A 22,434-nucleotide genomic window follows, 5' to 3' on the forward strand; every position below is an offset into this window, starting at 1 on the left:
TGCGGTTATTTGTATTTTATATATATATAGATATATATAGAATGTCATTCTAAGTGTATTTTGTTACCGATATATATATATTAATAACAAAATACAGTTAGAATGAAATTACATATGCATATATAATTTATATTACATTTTGTTTCAATATTTTATTTATTTATTTTATTATTTTATTTATTTATTATTTTAATTATACGTATTTATATATAATATATATATGTACATCTATTATATATATAATATATATACATATTATATATATGTAACGTCATTCTAAGTGTATTTTAATATTAATATATAAAACACAATAAACTTTGCTGGTATCAGACAAAGTGAGACAGAAAGGGGTGTTTTATAAACCCATTAACATTTAACCCTTTATAGGGCTTCTACACATTCAATAAACTCTGCTGGTATCAGACAAAGTGAGACAGAAAGGGGTGTTTTATAAACCCATTAACATTTAACCCTTTATAGGGCTTCTACACATTCAATAAACTCTGCTGGTATCAGACAAAGTTTAAACGTCTCTAATGAGACATGAAGGGGTGTTTTATAAACCCCTACATACTTTACCCTGAATAGGGCTATAACATATACAAATCACCTTGCTGGTATCAGCTAAAAGGCAAATTTCTCTGATGAGACAGGAAGGGGTGCTGCCCCTATATACTTATAAAGTCTTAATAAGACAACGTGGGGAGGCTGGCAGCAATGTAACATAGCTGAGTGATACAAAATTCATATACAAAACACAAAGATAAAGCACCGCGCTTACAGCAGCAGTAGCTTAGTATCCAACAGCTTAAAATACATAGTAAAAACAAAGAGAACGTTACCTGCGCTCTGGCCTAAATCCCCATGTGCGTTTAAACAAAATGGAGGCTCTTTAGTTGTATTCCAATGGCCATTTGAATATATAAGCTGTGTGTGTAGAAGCCCTATAAAGGGTTACATGTTAAAGGGTTTTTAAAATACCCCTTCCTGTCTCACTGGAGATTCTTGGCTGATATCAGCATATCTAATGGCTAGTGTAGGACTCACCTATTGAGGCTTGCCTTGACGTGGCTGGTGAGCTTATATATTCAAATGGCCATTGGAATACAACTAAAGAGCCTCCATTTTGTTTAAACGCACATGGGGATTTAGGCCAGAGCGCAGGTAACGTTCTCTTTGTTTTTAATATTAATATATATACTTATATTAATATTAAAATACACTTTGTATGACGTTACATATATATAATATGTATATATATATTATATATATAATATATATACATATTATATATATATATAAAAATATATTTAATTTATTTTTACACTTGTCTTTTATTTATTTTTTATACTTCCCACCAGCAGGGGGACTGTCTGATATTTCAAACAGTCCCCCTGCTGGCAGATCCACAGCCAGCTATAGGGGGCCATGTGATCGCTCTTTGAGAGCGATCACATGGCCCCCGGGGCCTGATTTGCCGTGGGAGGGCTGCCTGGGCTGTGAGGCAGTCCTCCCGAAGCGGATCGCGGCGGAGGTAAGTATAACTTACCTCCTGGGGCTGCAAGCCGTTACGGCGTGCTATGCCGTCATAACGGCTTTAAAGCCCACTTAACCCGTGACGGCATAGCACGCCGTAACGGCGTTAAGGGGTTAACCAATCATTGATAACACGAGTAGTCCCAGAAGATTGGAAGTTAGCGAATGTTGTGCCCATTCACAAGAAAGGTAATAGGGAGGAGTCGGGCAACTATAGGCCAGTAAGCCTTACTTCAGTAGTGGGGAAAGTGATGGAAACCATGTTAAAGGATAGGATTGTTGAACATCTAAAAACACATGGATTTCAAGATCAGAGACAACATGGGTTTACTTCAGGGAGATCATGCCAAACTAATCTTATTGATTTTTTTGATTGGGTAACTAAAATTATAGATCAGGGTGGTGCAGTAGACATTGCTTACCTAGATTTCAGTAAGGCTTTTGACACTGTTGCACATAGAAGGCTTATCAATAAACTACAATCTTTGAGTTTGGATTCCAATATTGTTGAATGGGTAAGGCAGTGGCTGAGTGACAGGCAACAGAGGGTTGTAGTCAATGGAGTATATTCAAAGCTTGGGCTTGTCACCAGTGGGGTACCTCAAGGATCTGTACTTGGACCCATTCTCTTTAATATTTTTATTAGTGATATTGCAGAAGGTCTTGATGGTAAGGTGTGTCTTTTTGCGGATGATACTAAGATATGTAACAGGGTTGATGTTCAAGGAGGGATAAGCCAAATGGAAAATGATTTAGGTAAACTAGAAAAATGGTCAGAGTTGTGGCAACTGACATTTAATGTGGATAAGTGCAAGATAATGCATCTTGGACGTAAAAACCCAAGGGCAGAGTACAGAATATTTGATAGAGTCCTAACCTCAACATCTGAGGAAAGGGATTTAGGGGTGATTATTTCTGATGACTTAAAGGTAGGCAGGCAATGTAATAGAGCAGCAGGAAATGCTAGCAGAATGCTGGGTTGTATAGGGAGAGGTATTAGCAGTAGAAAGAGGGAAGGGCTCATGCCATTGTACAGAACACTGGTGAGACCTCACTTGGAGTACTGTACACAGTACTGGAGACCCTATCTTCAGAAGGATATTGATACCTTAGAGAGAGTTCAAAGAAGGGCTACTAAACTGGTTCATGGATTGCAGGATAAAACTTACCAGGAAAGGTTAAAGGATCTTAATATGTATAGCTTGGAGGAAAGACGAGACAGGGGGGATATGATAGAAACATTTAAATACATAAAGGGAATCAACACAATAAAGGAGGAGACTATATTTAAACGAAGAAAAACTACCACAACAAGAGGACATAGTCTTAAATTAGAGGGACAAAGGTTTAAAAATAATATCAGGAAGTATTACTTTACTGAGAGGGTAGTGGATGCATGGAATAGCCTTCCAGCTGAAGTGGTAGAGGTTAACACAGTAAAGGAGTTGCGTGCGTGGGATAGGCATAAGGCTATCCTAACTATAAGATAAGGCCAGGGACTAATGAAAGTATTTAGAAAACTGGGCAGACTAGATGGGCCGAATGGTTCTTATCTGCCGTCACATTCTATGTTTCTATGTTTCTATGTTTACCCATCTCAGTTCTCAGAACTGTATAAAGAGCTAACTTTCTAGTATAAGGAAAGGCAGTCAGGTAGTCACTGAGCACCAACTTTAAGCTGTCTTGGCAATGAGCTTGACTGATTGTTAATGTAAGTTGTTTGAGTTCCCATACTTTCTAATTGTCTAAATCCAGTGTTGCAGTCAGATATGGGATCCATTTAATGTTGATTTTTTTTCCCTCCGGTGTGCCAGTTCTGGTACAAGTGACAAAGGTGCCCTCAAAAATTGCTGAGTAAACACATCATTAAACATGCTTATTTTGCTTCAGGTCAACGCAGGACATTTATACTTATGCAAGAACTTTTAAGCAGTGGTCTGAGCATGTACATCCGTGTGCACAAACATGCTGTGTTGACATGCTTTCTTATTGACTGTTGCCAATCTAGCGACACCATATCCCAACCCCTCTGCCAAAAATGTTTTAAAAAATTTTGAATGCTGGCCCAGACTATCCTGATATCCTGACTTCACATTTCCTTAGACCTTCTGATGTGGCAAGTGGATCCATATATGATCTCACCAAATCCACGCAATGTGTCTCTGTGCAAAAAAAGAAGTGTGGGACAATAACAAGCTATAATCATAATCTGATCATGGAAATGGAATCCATAAAATCAAAGCAATAAAAAAGGAAATTGCAAATGTGCATTTAAAAGAGAGTATAATGCAGTGCTTCAAATCGGGTAATGATTTAATTTTATGTGTTTGTGCGTGTGCATGTTGTGTGATTCTTTGTTTTCTGTTTTATTTTGATGCATTTCCTGGCAAACTCTACTCCTGGTTGTTCATTTAAGCAGCCTAATCTCCAGAGCTTACATTCTAATAGAATGGAATCATTTGGTACGCAATGTATGCAAAGGTTCATAATATTCAGTGTCTGAAAGACTGGCTAAGCATGATGGGTGATATAGTACACAGCAGCTGTTTTACTGGTAGTTTAATAAACTTGGATACAAGAGCAAGCATAAGGCGATAATAATTGCGAGTAAACATCAGCCACATTTTGAGTCGTGACTTTGCCAAAGCAGTTGAATGCAATGCAAATCTCTCAAACAGGTCAATAGGATTTTTAAAGCTAATGGAGATGCAATCGGTTCATTAAATAAGTCCCTAAAATGTTCTTGCACACCATTATCAGCCTTCACTAAATGCCCAGGGCCTATATGGTGTAATTGTGCATGAAGAAGGTTTGTTTATATGGAAATACAGGTTAAGAACTATTAATATTTTCTTGCTTGGACAGAAAGCTGTTAGAGATCACTAATTTCCTTTTCTGTACTGGTGAGATTGAGAAAGCCAAAATGTTTATGCAGATTGGTTATGCAAATTGACTGGGCCAAATTTTAACTGTACATTAGTCCAATGGCTATCACACAGATTGGGATTTTACAGGTAGCGCTGCAGTTCCCCTCTTTCAGACCAGATGTATAAATTCCTCAAAGCATTTTGTCCACATTATCGAAAAGATGATGTTTGTAGTTCAACAAACATCACAGCTATCATTTAAAACAGAGCAACTAGACAGGCCTTTGGATACATTATATCCTTTCGGAAAACCAACACAGGACACCGCTGCTATCGTTTATTCACGGCGCCAAAATTTCCACCTGCCGTTTTGCAGTTCACAAGTGCGAATTGAGTCCTGGGGAGGGAGTTTGTGATTACCAGTAGCAGGTAGGAACAACCATGCTATCCGTGTGAACTGCAGCCTTGACACATCTGAATGATAAGGGGTTGCTAGTATATTGCTCAATAGATCATTTTACCAGATCCATTCAAACCTAAAGCTGTGAGGGGCCAGCCTCAGATTACTGAGTATCTTCTAGCCTTTTACAGCCCAGTAGAATTAACCCGCCCTGTGCTTTCTTAATGGTGCTTAGCCTGTGTGAAAGTGGTATGGGTCCATGTACTGCCTAAAGTGTCCCAGTGCAGCACATGAAGTTCAGATATGACACAGTCTGCTACACTTATTCTGAACCCACTCACTCTTCGTAGGCAATTCCCTTCCCCGGGGATATATCATGATGTAGCAGGGCTGGGAAGGAGGTCTGCAGCATGTCTCTTTCCAAGAGCTCAGACATGCCGAAAGGATTTTTGGAATTTTAGGGAAAGTATTATTTATTGTTTGGTTTGTCACTGGGTGTTTTTACACGTTTCAATGTTTTTGGTTAAACCTAGCTTTTGAGTACTGCATGGCTATCTCAGTATAGTATGCAGCTTTCTGTATTGTCTGGGGACTACCATGGGTGGTTGAGTGCATGTGGTTGATTGAAGAGATCCCACAGGCCAGAAGATGGTGACTGCAGGGTTAAGGGCAGGAGTTAAATTTTGGAAAAGATGTATCCTTAAAACATCACCAGAATCCATTGTCATTTGCATCATTAGAACCACAGTCATGAAAAGTTCTTCTTTAATGAACTTAACAACTTAGGTACCTGCGATACTCACCCACTACCATCTGTGCTAAAAAGCTATTCCATGTATCTACTACTTGTTTCTGTATAAATTCATTTTATGATGTATCAGTGTGCTGCTGAGATGTCTACATTTCTGTGGAGCAGATGCAGGCGTAACATTGAGACAATTTGATTTTATGTGAAGATTATTTTTCTTGAATCTATACATTAATGAAATACATGCTGGGATGTGAAATCCATATGTTGCGTGTTGTATAATTATTTTGATTATCTCTATACAGACAATTAATGTGCTGTGCTGTATATTGACGTTGCATATTGATCAACTGATCATGAAAGTGATTTGCTGTATAATTGTTGTAAGTGTTTATAGAGAAACAATAAAAGTTACATGTTCTGTGAATACTTTGAATGCTTTTATAACAACTGGTATACTGGTAAAACCGCCAGTACTCAAAATTCTATTTCATGAAAGGTTAAAAATGTCGTAAAAGTATGTCATTACAACTCAGATAATTAAACTGTGATCAGTCTCTTAATTCCTGCTACATGTTAAATCTACAGCAAACTGAATAAAAGTTCATTTAATTCTTGAGTGTATTACTGAGTTTCTAAGCTTCTTACAATTTGTCCAAAAAATTAGAATTGGTATTGGTACAACTTAAATACATTTGAGTTTGACAATTTGATAACGATCACCTTCTGCATTCCACTTCTGTGCAAAATCTATCGCTATCATGTTGGGAGTTTGAAGCCATAAGCCCAGCATGCAATTGTTTTTACATCTACCTATTTTGGAAGTTTCTTGTCAACCTCTAACTTCCTATTTAGTGAATCAATTCTCCAAAGGAACCAAATTCCTTTGGGTTCAATGTGGATCTGTGCACTACCACAAAGCATTATTTGCAACTCAAAAATGTTTGTCTTTGCTTCCTTGATGGAATTGTCAAGTCCGGGGAGCACGGCTTGCTGCTCGAGAAGAATGACTGCTTGATTCCTGAACTCTATTGTCTGCCACACTTGGATGCACCTAATAACCACCTATCACCTATATCTAACTGGGGATATCTAAGAGGCCAGACATGACACATGCTGCTCTCAACAGAGGGAAGATAAAAGGGCTCCCACATCTCTGGCCACCATGGCCTTGGACAGAAGCACACAGGTGTCATCACCAACCTACTATACAATGCAATTCACATCACAACTAGATTGGTATTCCCTATTCACCCTTTCCTGAAGAAGGAAGACTTCTCAAACCTGATTTTAGAAGTAAAACAAATGTTCTCGACAGAACTAATTGAAGTGAGACAGGCTATTAGCAAAATTGAAACAAACTTCAACAACATCAGAAGAATACTATCGCTCAATGGCTGTCATGGCAACAAAAAAATTGACCAGAACTCATAGCCACCGACTCTAAGAATTAAGGTACCACATGAAATATCTTGAAAACCACAGCAAGCTAAATAATATTACAGTAAGTGGGTATAGAGAGGCCGAGGGAATTGAAAACCTCAAACAACTACTCTCTGATCTATTTAATCACATATAGGCAGGCAGGGGTCAAGACCTGGAGAAAAAAGTGTGGGAACTCACCCATGATTCCCACCCACCCCCTTAAAAAATAAAATTTAGACTCCTATGCATATAGTGCAGTGCAGGGTGTGTATAATGAATGTAGTGTGTTTGCAGTGAGTGCAGTCTGTATAATAAATGTAGTGTTTTTGTAGTAAATGCAGAATGTATATAATGAATTTAGTGTTTGTAGTGAGTGCAGAGTGTGTATAATTAATTTAGTGTTTGTAGTGACTGCAGAGTGTGTATAGCGAATGTAGTGTGTTTGTAGTGAGTGCAGAGTTCATTATACACACTCTGCACTCACTACAAACACACTACATTCACTATACACACTCTGCAGTCACTACAAACACTAAGTTAATTATACACAATCTGCACTCACTACAAACACTAAATTCATTATACACATTCTGCACTCACTACAAAAACACTACATTTATTATACAGACTGCACTCACTACAAACACAATACATTCATTATACACACCCTGCACTTCACTATATGCATAGGAGTGTAAATGTTATATTTTTAAGGGGGGGGGGTGGAATCATGGGTGAGTTCCCACACTTTTTTCTCCAGGACTTGACCCCTGCATATAGGGATGCTCTGCTGATAATACCATAAGCCTTGATAGGGCACACAGGGCCTTGAGGCCCGGCAGCATTCTCCCACCACAAAGTGCTAAAGAATAATACATCTGGAATTCTGAGTATGTTGAAATTGGCACTGGACTTACTCGATTAAGAGTATACCAATGGTGACATGTTACTGTGCTTATATATACTTACACATCCCCCCTTTTTTGCCTAACATTGGGGGCCATGGGTTTTTACATTTACTTTTTTATGTTTATGTTTAATCTTGCCTAAATGTACATTTTTCAATGTTAAGACTTAATTAAAGATTTTTGTTTTATTTTGTTTTTTATGTTCCAAGGTTACTTGTGGAATCTACTATCATTGCGTAAGGTAATAACAACTCACAACAGTTAAATTTTTCAGCCTACCATTAGGGTCCAATGGCTTTTACATATACACTGTATCCTATGACAACTAAACATGATATATAGGGCTCACTCCTCTTGAGGCTAACAACAACACACAATACACAGCACAAACCTGTTATATAATCCTCCATATAAGCATAGTCATCACGCGGCACGCCTATGGATTGAGACCGGCAGGGGAGATCTCAGGATCTCCCTTTCGGCTCATGCAGAGCCGGCGCTATCCGAGTGCCGGCTCTGCTCTAAGCCTCCCTCCCCACCTGCCCACTGCAGCAGGGAGGGAAGCAGGAGAGGACCCGGGGAACTCTCAGATCTCGCGAGAGTGAACTCTAGCCCCGCAGGCTAGAGTTCACTCTCCTCTGGACCACCAGGGAAGGCAGCAGGAATAAGGATTACCCCTCCCAGTCCCTACATAAGGTAAGAAGGGAGGGGGATATTAAGTAACCTACCCCCACATCCACCCCCACAATCACCCAAACATACACACACACAGCACCCACACAGCACCCACACAGCACCCACACAGCACCCACACACATACAGCACCCTCACACACACAGCACCCACACACATACAGCACACACAGCACACACATACAGCACCCACACACACACAGCACCCACACACACACAGCACCCACACACACAGCACCCACATACACACAGCACCCACACACACAGCACCCACACACACAGCATCCTCACACATACAGCACTCACACATACAGCACCCACACACACACACAGCACACACATACAGCACCCACACACACACAGCACCCCCACACACACAGAACCTACACACACACAGCACCCTCACACATACAGCACCCACACACACACAGGACACACAAACAGCACCCACACACACAGCACTTACACATACACAGCACCCTCACACACACAGCACCCACACACACACACAGCACCCACACACATACAGCACCCTCACACATACAGCACCCACACACACACAGGGCCCACACACATACAGCACCTTCACACACACAGCACCCACACACACACAGCACCCACACACATACAGCACCCAAACAGCACCCACACACACAGCACCTACACACATACATCACCCTCAAACACACAGCACACTAACATCACCCTCACAAACAGCACACTAACAGAACCCTCACAAACACACATACAGCACACTCACACACAAACAGCACCCTTGCACACACACACACATCACACAAACAGCACCCTCACACACAGCACACTAACAGGACCCTACCAAACACACAAACACAAACAGCACCTCACAAACACACAGCACACAAACAGCACCCTCACACACAGCACACTAACAGCACCCTCACACACAGCACACACACACAGCACCCTCACAGCACCCTCACACAGCAGTGTATGTATGTGTGTGTATATATATATATTTATATATATATATATATACATACATATACACGCGGCGTGTGTTTGTGCTTTAGGGTGCACACCCTAATGCAATAGACTGCACACACCTATGCATATAGGAATCTACTTAAATGGTGCCCTCTTGTATGTTGGGTAGTACCTTGTCTTCAGGACTACACACTACACTTCTACATACCTACATTTAGAATCTCCCATAATTTCAGAAGACATATTCTACACCCTTAAACTTTTGAAAACTAGAAAGAGTTCTTGCCTGGATGGGTTTACAATAAAATATTGTAAAAAATATTGCACAATATACAAAATACAAGATACAAGATTTTAGTCTCCAATATACAAGATACAAGATTTTAGTCTCCAGACTGCTGAGCCTATTCAACTCCCAGACAGAGGGACAACACCTAGACAGGCATGCTATATCTGACCCTATCACAGTCATCCCTAAGGAGGGGAAACTCCCATCCTTGTGCCCCAGTTATAGAACGATCTCCCTGTTGAATGCCGATCTGAAACTCTTTTGGCTCTGAGGCTGAAACCTCTAATTTCATCCCTAGTTTTGCTGGGCAAGATAGGATTTGTCAGGCCCAGCAAGGGAAAGAACCCACTATATTATCCAAAGATGCAGAGAAGACGCTCAAAATTCTTATATGTGGTGCTTCAAACTTTGGTGTTGGGATTCCATATGCTTGCTTGCATTTCTGCACTATATGCTAAGCCATCAGCCTCAGTGATAGTCAAAGACGTGATAGTCAAAGACTTCCTCTCTGACTTCTTCAAAAATATAGAATGGTACGAGACAGGGGTGCCCCTTCTCACCACTGCTCTTCATCCTGAGCTTAGCTTCCTCAATGCAGGCAGAGACAATACTGACATCATGGGCATTTATTCCGGCCATTATCACCATAAAATGTAAGCATATGCGGATGACCTATTGTTCATCCTCAGGAACCCTGCATATCCTCTATACTTATTACACTCTTTTTCCTTTAATACAATTGTCTTCTCTCTCCTTCCAATGTTTTATTGATTTACTCAGTACTAATAGAAATACACTCAAACTATAGATTGAGTCTACTATTGAACGAAAAACCTAGTTTTTGATTACTGTACAACTTTTTGTTATGTTCTTATGTTTACGCTAAATCTGTCTGTATTTTGTCTAGACCAGTAATGGCAAACATTTTTGAGCCCAAGTGCCCAAACCGCAATACAAACCAACTTTTGTTCCTCAAAGTGCAATTAAACCTGAATACTGAGGATTAAGTTTAGAAAAAACAGTGTGTGTATGGGGTGCAGTGGAGGCAGTGTGTGTATGGGAGTACAGTGGGGGCAGTGTGTGTATGGGGTGCAGTGGGTGCAGTGTGTGTATGGGAAGAAGTGTGTGTATGGGGGTACATTGGGGGCAGTGTGTGTATGGGTGTGCACTTGGGGCAGTGTGTGTGGTGGAGCAATGTGTGTATTGGGGGCAGTGTGTGTATAGGGGAGAAGTGTGTGTATGGGGGTACATTGATTACTGTACAACTTTTTGTTATGTTCTTATGTTTACGCTAAATCTGTCTGTATTTTGTCTAGACCAGTAATGGCAAACATTTTGAGCCCGAGTGCCCAAACCACAATACAAACCAACTTTTGTTCCTCAAAGTGCCAACACAGCAATTAAACCTGAATACTGAGGATTACGTTTAGAAAAAACAGTGTGTGTATGGGGTACAGTGGGGGCAGTGTGTGTATGGATGCAGTGGGTGCAGTGTGTATGGGAAGAAGTGTGTGTATGGGGGTACAATGGGGGCAGTGTGTGTGGGGGCAGTGTGTGTATGGGGGTGCAGTGTGTGTATGGGGGTACAGTGGGGGCAGTGTGTGTATGGGTGTGCAGTTGGGGCACTGTGCATGGTGGGGCAATGTGTATAGTGGGGGCAGTGTGTGTGTATGGGGGAGAAGTGTGTGTATGGGTGTGCACTTGGGACAGTGTGTGTGGTGGGACAATGTGTGTATTGAGGGCAGTGTGTGTATGGGGATAAGTGTGTGTATGGGGGTACATTGGGGGCAGTGTGTGTATGGGGGAGAAGTGTGTGTATGGGGGTACAGTGGGGGCAGTGTGTGTATGGGGTGCAGTGGGGGCAGTGTGTGTATGGGGGTACAGTGGTGACAGTGTGTGTATGGGGTGCAGTGGGGGCAGTGTGTGTATGGGGGTACAGTGGAGGCAGTGTGTGTATGGGGTACAGTGGGGGCAGTGTGTGTATGGGGGAGAAGTGTGTGTATGGGGGTACAGTGGGGGGCAATGTGTGTATGGGGGTAAAGTGGGGGCAATGTGTGGATGGGGGTACAGTGGGGGCAGTGTGTGTATGGGGGTAGTGGAGGCAGTGTGTGTATGTGGTGCAGTGGGGGCAGTGTGTATATGGGGTGCAGTGGGGGCAGTCTTTGTATGGGGGTACAGTGGGGGCAGTGCGTGTATGAGGGAGAAGTGTGTGTATGGTTGTACAGTGGGGCAGTGTGTGTATGGGGGTGCAGTGGGGGCAGTCTGTGTATGGGGTGCAGTGGGAGCAGTGTGCGTATGGGGGTGCAGTGGGGGCAGTCTGTGTATGGGGCTACAGTGGGGGCAGTGCGTGTATGGGGAGAAGTGTGTGTATGGTTGTACAGTGGGGGCAGTTTGTGTATGGGGGTGCAGTGGGGACAATGTGTGTGTAGTTGTGAGCTGATTAAAACAAATAATGTTTTTTTTAAATTAAATAATGTGCTTTATATCCCCCCTCCCTTCTTAACCATACCCAGGGAGTGGGATATCGATTGTAAAGCCCTGGTGGTCCGTTGGAGAATCCCTGGTGGTTCTAGTGAGGAGTGAATGCTAGCCTGCAGATCCTGGGCTAGATTTAACTTCCGCGAGAACGGAGCGTTGCCATGCTAACCGTGGCAACGCTCCATGCTCGCGAGAAGAGACCTGGCAGAGCTGCAAGCTAGAGCTCCTGGATCTTCTCTCCCTCCCCTGCTGACAATGTGCCTGCAAACCGGTGAGGAAGATCTCTTATCTCCCCTCAGGTCCATGAAGGCACCCAGCAGGACCTGCGCTTGGATAGCACCGGCCCTGCAGGAGAGAGCATTAGTGATGTCCTGAACAGTTTGCCGGGAACCGTTCGTCGGTGAACATAGCGTGTTCTCGGTCGCGAACACGCGCGATGTTCGGTCTGCCCCTATTCGTCATCATTGAGTAAACTTTGACCCTGTACCTCACAGTCAGCAGACACATTCCAGCCAATCAGCAGCAGACCCTCCCTCCTAGACCCTCCCACCTCCATGTCGAATAGGGGGCGGACCGAACATCACGCGTGTTCGCAACCGGCGAACGGTTCCCGGCGAACTGTTCGGGACATCACTAGAGAGCATCGGTTTTCGGGGAGGGTAGGGATGGCAATTGCAGCACCCCCCTGGCTCGCGTGCCATGAGTTCGGCATTGCTGGTCTAGACTGACCCTGATATAGCTATATAAAACTATACCGCTTGTTAATTTGCTACTCAATAAACATGAAAAGATAAAAAAAGAATTGCCAAACCCATATCAGAATTGAACAAATATATTTGCTAGTGGTAAATTATATTATACATTTATATTGAAGCAGATAATGTAAGTTATAGCTGAATATTCAGTTTGTACACTGATTGTATGATTTGATTTTAAATATAAATTTTGTTCAATATCTTATATCAATATCAAAGTATCATGTATTTCTAAGTTTTGGGTTTGTTGTTTTCTTTACTCTTTGTTTTGTGTGTTTTTTTTTAAGGTGACCTATATCGAGTCCAGAAAGGTACTGACATATTTTAAATGCTATATATGAAAACTAAGATATTTTATTTTATAATTGTATTTGTATTTTTTTTTCACATAGAGGAGCATTACTGAACCTGTACATCACATACTCCTGTAAAAGAGAAACAAAATAATTGATAAACCACGCCTAGGTACGTATGATATTTATCCCTTACAAGTGAAATAGAGCTAAATATATATTTACATACATATCAGAGATGGCCTTCTTTTAATAGTGCCAAGTATCTGGGAAATAGAAAACAAAACCCATAAAATAATGTAAAAACTTACAAAAATAACTATATAACAGGCATATCATGAAGGCACACTCACATTTGTTAGAGCTACTACAAGTACCTACATAGGTTCCTGGAAACACAATATATATTTTAGTGACTCAATTGTCCAGGGTGCTGAAGGTTGTTTACCCCTGGTCTATGGAGTCACTAAAATAAATATTGTGTTTCCAGGACCCTACGTGGGTACTAATGATAGTATTCCATTTAGAGTACCTAAGTTGATCCCAGTCCATCTGCTTTTTCTAGTACCATTCTTTCAAAGTCAAAGCCACTTTTTTTTCGCAATTAATTCCCTTCACAGCAACATAGATTTTGATGGCGTACAGAAGACAATTATCTGGTTGTTTTCTGTAAAAACACATTTTCTATTGTAACCCTTGCTAAGGTTAGATTTACATGATTGAGCTGGGGGTGTGCCAGCGAAACAAATTCTGTTTATATGAATTTAATTTTGCCTGCATCTACAAATTAATGAAGGATGAGAAAGGATGTGTAATGTATTCCATATATTTTGCGTTGCATAATTATTCCAGTTATCAGTACAAAGATAATTAAACCTCTGTGCTGTATATTGACATTGAGTATCGATCAACTTAGAATGAAAATGATTTGCTGTATAATTGTGCTAAGTGTGCATGGAGAAACTGTAACGGACCGTTTCACTTACAAGAGGATAAAACCCAGTTTAGGCGATAATCCCCTTTCCAGATGCACAGGCAGCTACTGCAAACACCATTCTCCCGACTGGAACCACACGAACACTGGAACAGCTGAACAAGAAAAGCAGACATCGGCTTACACTCTTGGCAGTCAGCATACAATCCCATTCCCCCAAAGACCTTGTCACCACTATTATCCCAAAATAGACCGGGGCCAGTGTAATCTCCGCCTTCTGGGAACTCATACTCTGCCATCCTGGGGACACACTGAGCCGCGTACCACTGTAGCGCCTGGTATGCGTCGTCGAGCACCAGTTCTGCGTATACTAGAATCTCGAGTCTAGTCACCCACTTTTCTGTGGTCTGTTTTCTCAGGAGGGGCATCCGCTCTGCCATTCTAGCCAGAATTCGCTGCCTTCTGCTGCGGCGCTGATCCCCTCGTGAATACTGTACTTCCTCTAGGGCTTCGTCCCACAATTCGGCTCTGGCAGACTCTCTGTACATCAACATGTCCTTCTCTGGGACTGCTCCAGACTCCGGGAGGTAATCGTCCAATCTAACTTGAAACTCCTCCTCCATTTTCTGAGTTCCTTTGTAGATAGGGTCGCTGTACGGATACTAGCGTTGCCCTCAATTTGTAATCCAGAAATGGTGTTGTCTGTAGCTGTCCCTCTGGTTGTAGGAACGATCCCACCGCTGCCACCAATTGTAACGGACCGTTTCACTTACAAGAGGACAAAACCCAGTTTAGGCGATAATCCCCTTTCCAGATGCACAGGCAGCTACTGCAAACACCATTCTCCCGACTGGAACCACACGAACACTGGAACAGCTGAACAAGAAAAGCAGACATCGGCTTACACTCTTGGCAGTCAGCATACAATCCCATTCCCCCAAAGACCGAGACGACACATCGCTTTGAGGGTTAAGCAAGAACTCTAGACTGGGACACCCAGTCTGGCTTTTATTTCCAACTCACACATACAGGCCACACCCAGGGGGAGGCATAAAATAACCAATGACATAGATGTTACCTCCCACACATCCCCTCCCCTTAGTGTGACACATAATCCCATTATGCATACAGTTTAAAATATACTTTTACACAACTTCCATAACTTTAAAACCATACATCACATTCACATAAAAATACATATCCACAATCAATCCATTCAGGGGAACAACATATTAAAAAATGGCATGAATCCGACCAGGGGTTTAAAAGTTACTAAAAGTATCTTTTGGGCCTGGGCTTGCAGCATGGCACAATCTGGCTCAAACAGAAGTAAAACATCCCCCACAATGCATCCCGGCTTCCTCCCTTCTGCCCTGGAGATAATTGGAGAAGTAATTCAATTATCTAGGACTAGAGTCAGACTCCATTAACCACATGGTTGCAAAAAGACAGTAAAAGACATAAAATTACCTACTGATACATTTAACACATAAAACACACATTTCTACATATCCCCAGTTTAACTGAACACATAATTACCTACATAATATTTAAGACAGTATTACTGTGATATGTTACAAAGTCTTAAAGGGACATTAGTCCCAAAAGTCCCAATATGTCCATCGCTGATTTTACAGGGCCAGTAGCAGCAATATAAATTATTACATGCCCAAATATAGTGTTTATAGAGCAATACGTCCAGGGGCCATAGTCAGCGGGCAGGAGGCCAGCAGCCAGGCCTCTCCAGTTCACAGTGGCGAAGCTGGTTTCGCCACAGAAACAATACAACTTTAGATGTTCATTGGTTCCTCTGGCAAAATATTGAAATTATTTTTTACAGGTTATATTATATTAATTTTGAAATGTTATTAAAAGCAACCATATGCCAACAAACATTTAAGGACATGGACGAGAGGTAGTGTTGGATGGTGTTTTGACCATATATTATCAGGTATCTCAAACTCTCTCCCCCAAGATGTACAAACCTGTATTCCTAACGTTACAGTGTTCTTCTCTGCATATTAGTTCAACACTCCCAAATCTAAATAAAAAAATGGAAGATAGGCTCATTATAATCTTCTTTTCCAAGTGCGGAAATCCAGTCCATCCATTCTCCTGTAATGTCACCCAGACTCTTCTTCCCATCCAATCCAATGCTCCTCACTGAAGAACATTAGGGATGAAAAGCATGTGCATGGCTAACATTGCACTCCTCCAATCAAACGGAGGTCAGCTGTGAGAACTGAATTTGACTTGGTTCTTATAGTTAAAGATTGTAGAAAATTGAATGTAACTAGAGAAACAAAGTTGTATATCAGCCAATACATTTGATGAATCAATAATTATTTTTATACACTGTAATTTGAAAAACAAAAACAAAAAAACAGCATAGGGACCATACACATTGTCACAATATAAGATGCTCATGGTCAAATGGTGGTGAACGGAGGCAAGTAGAGACACAATGCGGATAATAATGAAAGGCTGAACATTGTCCTTTAGTGCAAGGTACAGAATAATACAAGGAATAATTCTAAATCAGTGTAAGGGAATCTTAGTATCCAGGACTCTAGCAAACAGTAGATATAATCCAGTCCTCCATCTAAAGAGTCATGGAAGAAGAAAGATATGATCTACTAATAAAAGATACAGGTTGGATATGGAATAACTGGGCAATGTATCTCTTAGAATTGGGTGCTTAGAGCAGGGGTAGGTGTAACGGACCGTTTCACTTACAAGAGGATAAAACCCAGTTTAGGCGATAATCCCCTTTCCAGATGCACAGGCAGCTACGGCAAACACCATTCTCCCGACTGGAACCACACGAACACTGGGACAGCTGAACAAGAAAAGCAGACATCGGCTTACACTCCTGGCAGTCAGCAAACAATCCCATTCCCCCAAAGACCGAGACGACACATCGCTTTGAGGGTTAAGCAAGAACTCTAGACTGGGACACCCAGTCTGGCTTTTATTTCCAACTCACACATACAGGCCACACCCAGGGGGAGGCATAAAAGAACCAATGACATAGATGTTACCTCCCACACATCCCCTCCCCTTAGTGTGACACATAATCCCATTATGCATACAGAGTAAAATATACTTTTACACAACTTTCATAACTTTAAAACCATACATCACATTCACATAAAAATACATATCCACAATCAATCCATTCAGGGGAACAACATATTAAAAAATGGCATGAATCCGAACAGGGGTTTAAAAGTTACTAAAAGTATCTTTTGGGCCCTGGCTTGCAGCATGGCACAATCTGGCCCAAACAGAAGTAAAACATCCCCCACAATGCATCCCGGCTTCCTCCCTTCTGCCCTGGAGATAATTGGAGAAGTAATCCAATTATCTAGGACTAGAGTCAGACTCCATTAACCACATGGTTGCAAAAAGACAGTAAAATACATAAAATTACATACTGATACATTTAACACATAAAACACACATTTCTACATATCCCCAGTTTAACTGAACACATAAATACCTACATAATATTTAAGACAGTATTACTGTGATATGTTACAAAGTCTTAAAGGGACATTAGTCCCAAAAGTCCCAATATGTCCATCGCTGATTTTAAAGGGCCAGTAGCAGCAATATAAATTATTACATGCCCAAATATAGTGTTTATAGAGCAATATGTCCATGGGCCGTAGTCGCAGGGCAGGAGGCTAGCAGCCAGGCCTCTCCAGTTCACAGTGGCGAAGCTGGTTTCGCCACAGTAGGCATACCAGATGTTATGGACTACATCTCCCCAATGCTTTGCCAGCATTATGGCTGTAAAAGCATCTGGAAGTGCCAAAGGATGCCTACCTCTAACTTAGAGCCTGCATAAATGGGTTTTCCAAGGATAAAACCAATTCTGGAAACATTCTGTGGTGATGGACTAACAGTTCTGGAAACATTCTGGAGTGATGGACAAACAGTAATTATACAAATTATCACTTAGTCCTGATGATTTCTGTTTATCAAAGCAAGTATGAAACACAATTAAAGGTCTTTTGAAACATGCAAACTAGCTAACCCCTCAAACACTGTTCTTTAACATTCATCTCATATTAATAATTCATAGCAAGGGACTTGTGACTTTTTACTGCAAATGCAAGAGGATCAATATATTGCCAAGACCACCAACAGTGAATTAATTATAACAAATACCCTTCAGACACCAGAAGAACACGAAAACGTGAGAGTGACCATGGTAAAATGTATACAATGTCATATCATTCTCTAGGCATTATCTGCAGAGTCTAATGGTTTAATTTATAATATGAATATATAATATAGCATCAATTTAAAGTGATTTTTAGAATAAAGTACATATATGTATTATTATTTTTAATAATATACTTAGAAAGGGCGTATTTATATTTATGGTCTATATAACAGTTTTAGTAATTATATTGTAATTACTAATTTAATCTACGACTGAATTGGTGGAACTGATCTGCATCTTATATTTAATTTCCCACCTAGGAGTGGCTTGGGGGGGTTTTGGTGTCCTAGATGAAGAGCGATTTTTGGCACCTCCTTTCCATCCTACCTCTATAATTAAAATTTCTCATAGTTGGCATAACAAGACTTGAAATAGTATGGCTTGCAGCCTTTCACTCTAAGCAGCTGCCAAGTTAGTTCTATTGATGGATCATCCCTGCACCAATCTTTACTCCATGTAAAACTTTATTTTAGAAAAAAAAAGGTAAAAAAAATAATAGATGCACCATGCTGAAAACAGCATAATATAAAAAAATAAATAAGATAACATTGTATAATTTTATGCCGAATAACGTAAACTAATTTTTAGGGGACCAGTCTCCTTTAACCAGCATTAATTTGACTTGTATTTATAAGGTTGAAGTAATGTGCATTTGTTCTAGTAAATGTTCGTTTAGGTTCGACAGTGAATTGTTTAGGAAGCGTTGCGATATTTTGTTATGGTTAGTAAAATTTAACTGATGATACAAGGAGCTCTGAATGTTTAATTAGCCCCCATAAAGATCTTATAGCATGCACTGTCATATATTATTTCACGCTAAAGGATGTCATGTTTTGTACAAATATTTCCCTGTTAAATAGCGGTCCCAAGTGCCATTTTTTTTATGTGTTGAAAAGTTAGCGTTGCTAATCTCCAGTCCGCTGTATGCTTGGCACTGCATTAATCAGCAACAACTTTAATAGATCTTACCCCATGGCAATATACTGTTTCATTACTGCTGTAACTGCAAACACTCTATCAATGATTACATTGATTACTAGGATTATTTTAAATTGTGCTTTAAAAAGGCCCAAAAGCTTTTCTCGTGAAGTCCACATACAAGCACTTACTGAATGGGTAGAATGAGCTGTTGGAATCTATTTATATTTACTTTTTTTTCACAAAAGAATTATCTATTTGACTTCGGGGGCATACTTACATCCGATTCATTGGAACACTGTTAAACCTTGCAGAGCAAACTTCAGCCATAAATTCTTATATCAGATAAATAAATGGTTCACCTGGCTTCATCTAATGTACCAGTTTCGGGATTCATTGTGGTCAAAGTTCAAGCGTACTGGCTCTATGAACGATCACTGTGCATATAGACAATGGCGAAATATATGCACAAAACAAACAAAATTGGCCAAGGCCCAATATTTCTGTGAAAATCTGAACAATAACGTATCAAACCCTAGAAACTTTTGGAAAGTCATAAATAAATTACAAACTCACCCAATCCACTCCCAACCCTCCACTTTCAAAGTGGATAACCAAACCCTGCAACTTCCCTTAGATGTGGCAAATGCCTTTAACAATTATTTTGTAGGATGCTCCACCACCCTGATTGCCAAGCTAATAAATGAAACACATCCTGAAACTACCACTGTGGATCAGGCCCCACTAAAATTGCAACGACCCAATACAGAAAAGTTAAAATTATAGACCTGTTCCTATTAGTGTAATTAAGAAACACCTTAATAATCTAAAAATGTAAAAACAGTCTGGACCTGATCAAATTCCAGCAATGCTGTTGAAGCTAATTAACGAATCCTTGGTGTCTGAATACATAACCAAACATTGGAAGACTGCAAGAGTAGTGCCTATCCATATACCGTATTTTTCGCTCCATAAGACGCACCTCACCATAAGACGCACCTAGTTTTTAGAGAAAGAAACCCAGAAAAAAAATATTCTGAACAAACTGTCCCATAGTGTTTCTTACTATGGGACAGTTTGTACAGAATATTTTTTTTCTCCCCTGTCCCATAGTGTCCCCCCCTCCCATAGTCTTCTCCTCTCTCCCATAGTCTTCACTCACCCCCTCCCCATAGTCTTCACCCACCCCCTCTCCCTAGTCTTCACCCACCCCCTCCCCATAGTCTTCATCCCCCCATCCCCATAGTCTTCATCCAGCCCCTCCCCATAGACTTCATCCACCCCCTCCCCATAGACTTCATCTCCCCCCCTCCCCATAGACTTCATCTCCCCCCCCCCATAGTCTTCATCCACCCCCTCCCCATAGACTTCATCCACCCCCTCCCCATAGACTTCATCCACCCCCTCCCCATAGACTTCATCCACCCCCTCCCCATAGACTTCATCCACCCCCTACCCATAGACTTCATCCACCCCCTCCCCATAGTCTTCACCCACCCCCTCCCCATAGACTTCACCCACCCCCTCCCCATAGACTTCATCTCCCCCCTCCCCATAGTCTTCATCCACCCCCTCCCCATAGACTTCATCCACCCCCTCCCCATAGACTTCATCCACCCCCTCCCCATAGACTTCATCCACCCGCTCCCCATAGTCTTCATCCACCCCCTCCCCATAGACTTCATCCACCCCCTCCCCATAGACTTCATCTCCCCCCCTCCCCATAGACTTCATCTCCCCCCCCCCCCATAGTCTTCATCCACCCCCTCCCCATAGACTTCATCCACCCCCTCCCCATAGACTTCATCCACCCCCTCCCCATAGACTTCATCCACCCCCTCCCCATAGACTTCATCCACCCCCTACCCATAGACTTCATCCACCCCCTCCCCATAGTCTTCACCCACCCCCTCCCCATAGACTTCACCCACCCCCTCCCCATAGACTTCATCTCCCCCCTCCCCATAGTCTTCATCCACCCCCTCCCCATAGACTTCATCCACCCCCTCCCCATAGACTTCATCCACCCCCTCCCCATAGACTTCATCCACCCGCTCCCCATAGACTTCATCCACCCCCTCCCCATAGACTTCATCCACCCCCTCCCCATAGTCTTCACCCACCCCCTCCCCAAAGACTTCACCCACCCCCTCCCCATAGTCTTCATCCACCCCCTCCCCATAGACTTCATCCCCCCATAGACTTCATCCCCCCCATAGACTTCATCCCCCCCCATAGACTTCATCCCCCCCCTCCCCATAGACTTCATACCCCCCCTCCCCATAGACTTCATCCCCCTCCCCATATCTCCCAGACTTCTCTCCCATACTGTCCCCCTCCCCTTGTCCCATAATTACTTACCTGTCTTGTAGCGTTGGCCGGCAGCACAGGGCGCACCGCGGTACTGGAACTTGAATTTCATGTTCCGGTTTCCGGCGGGACTGAAAGGAAGTGCGCACTCAGCTTGTGCACACTTCCTTTCAGTCCCGCCGGAAACCGGAACATGAAATTCAAGTTCCAGTACCGCGGTGCGCCCTGTGCTGCCGGCCAACGCTGCAAGACAGGTAAGTAAAGCTTCATATTCGCTCCATAAGACGCACAGACATTTCCCCTCACTTTTGAGGGGAAAAAAGTGCGTTGTATGGAGCGAAAAATATGGTAAGTGGTGAAACTTCTTTTCGCCCAATATCATTGCTCCCAGTATTGTTAAAATTTTAGAAAAATGCATCCATACGCAACTATGTGAGTATTACCAACAATCAACTATCTGATCCCTGATCAATCCGGTTTTCGCCCGAATCACTCCACTACAGCTGCCCTCAACCGTACAATGACATCCAAACTGGCATGTAACAAGGAGACCTAACTGGAGCTATTTTCCTTGACACAGTGGACCATGACATTCTACTGCACAAACTAAAAAACTCAGGTATTGGTGATCGTCCTCTAACTTTGTTTTGATCATATGTATCGGATCGCTCACAATATGTG

This window comes from Pelobates fuscus, chromosome 6 (genome assembly GCF_036172605.1).
Source record: "Pelobates fuscus isolate aPelFus1 chromosome 6, aPelFus1.pri, whole genome shotgun sequence".
In the NCBI taxonomy this organism is placed as follows: Eukaryota; Metazoa; Chordata; class Amphibia; order Anura; family Pelobatidae; genus Pelobates; species Pelobates fuscus.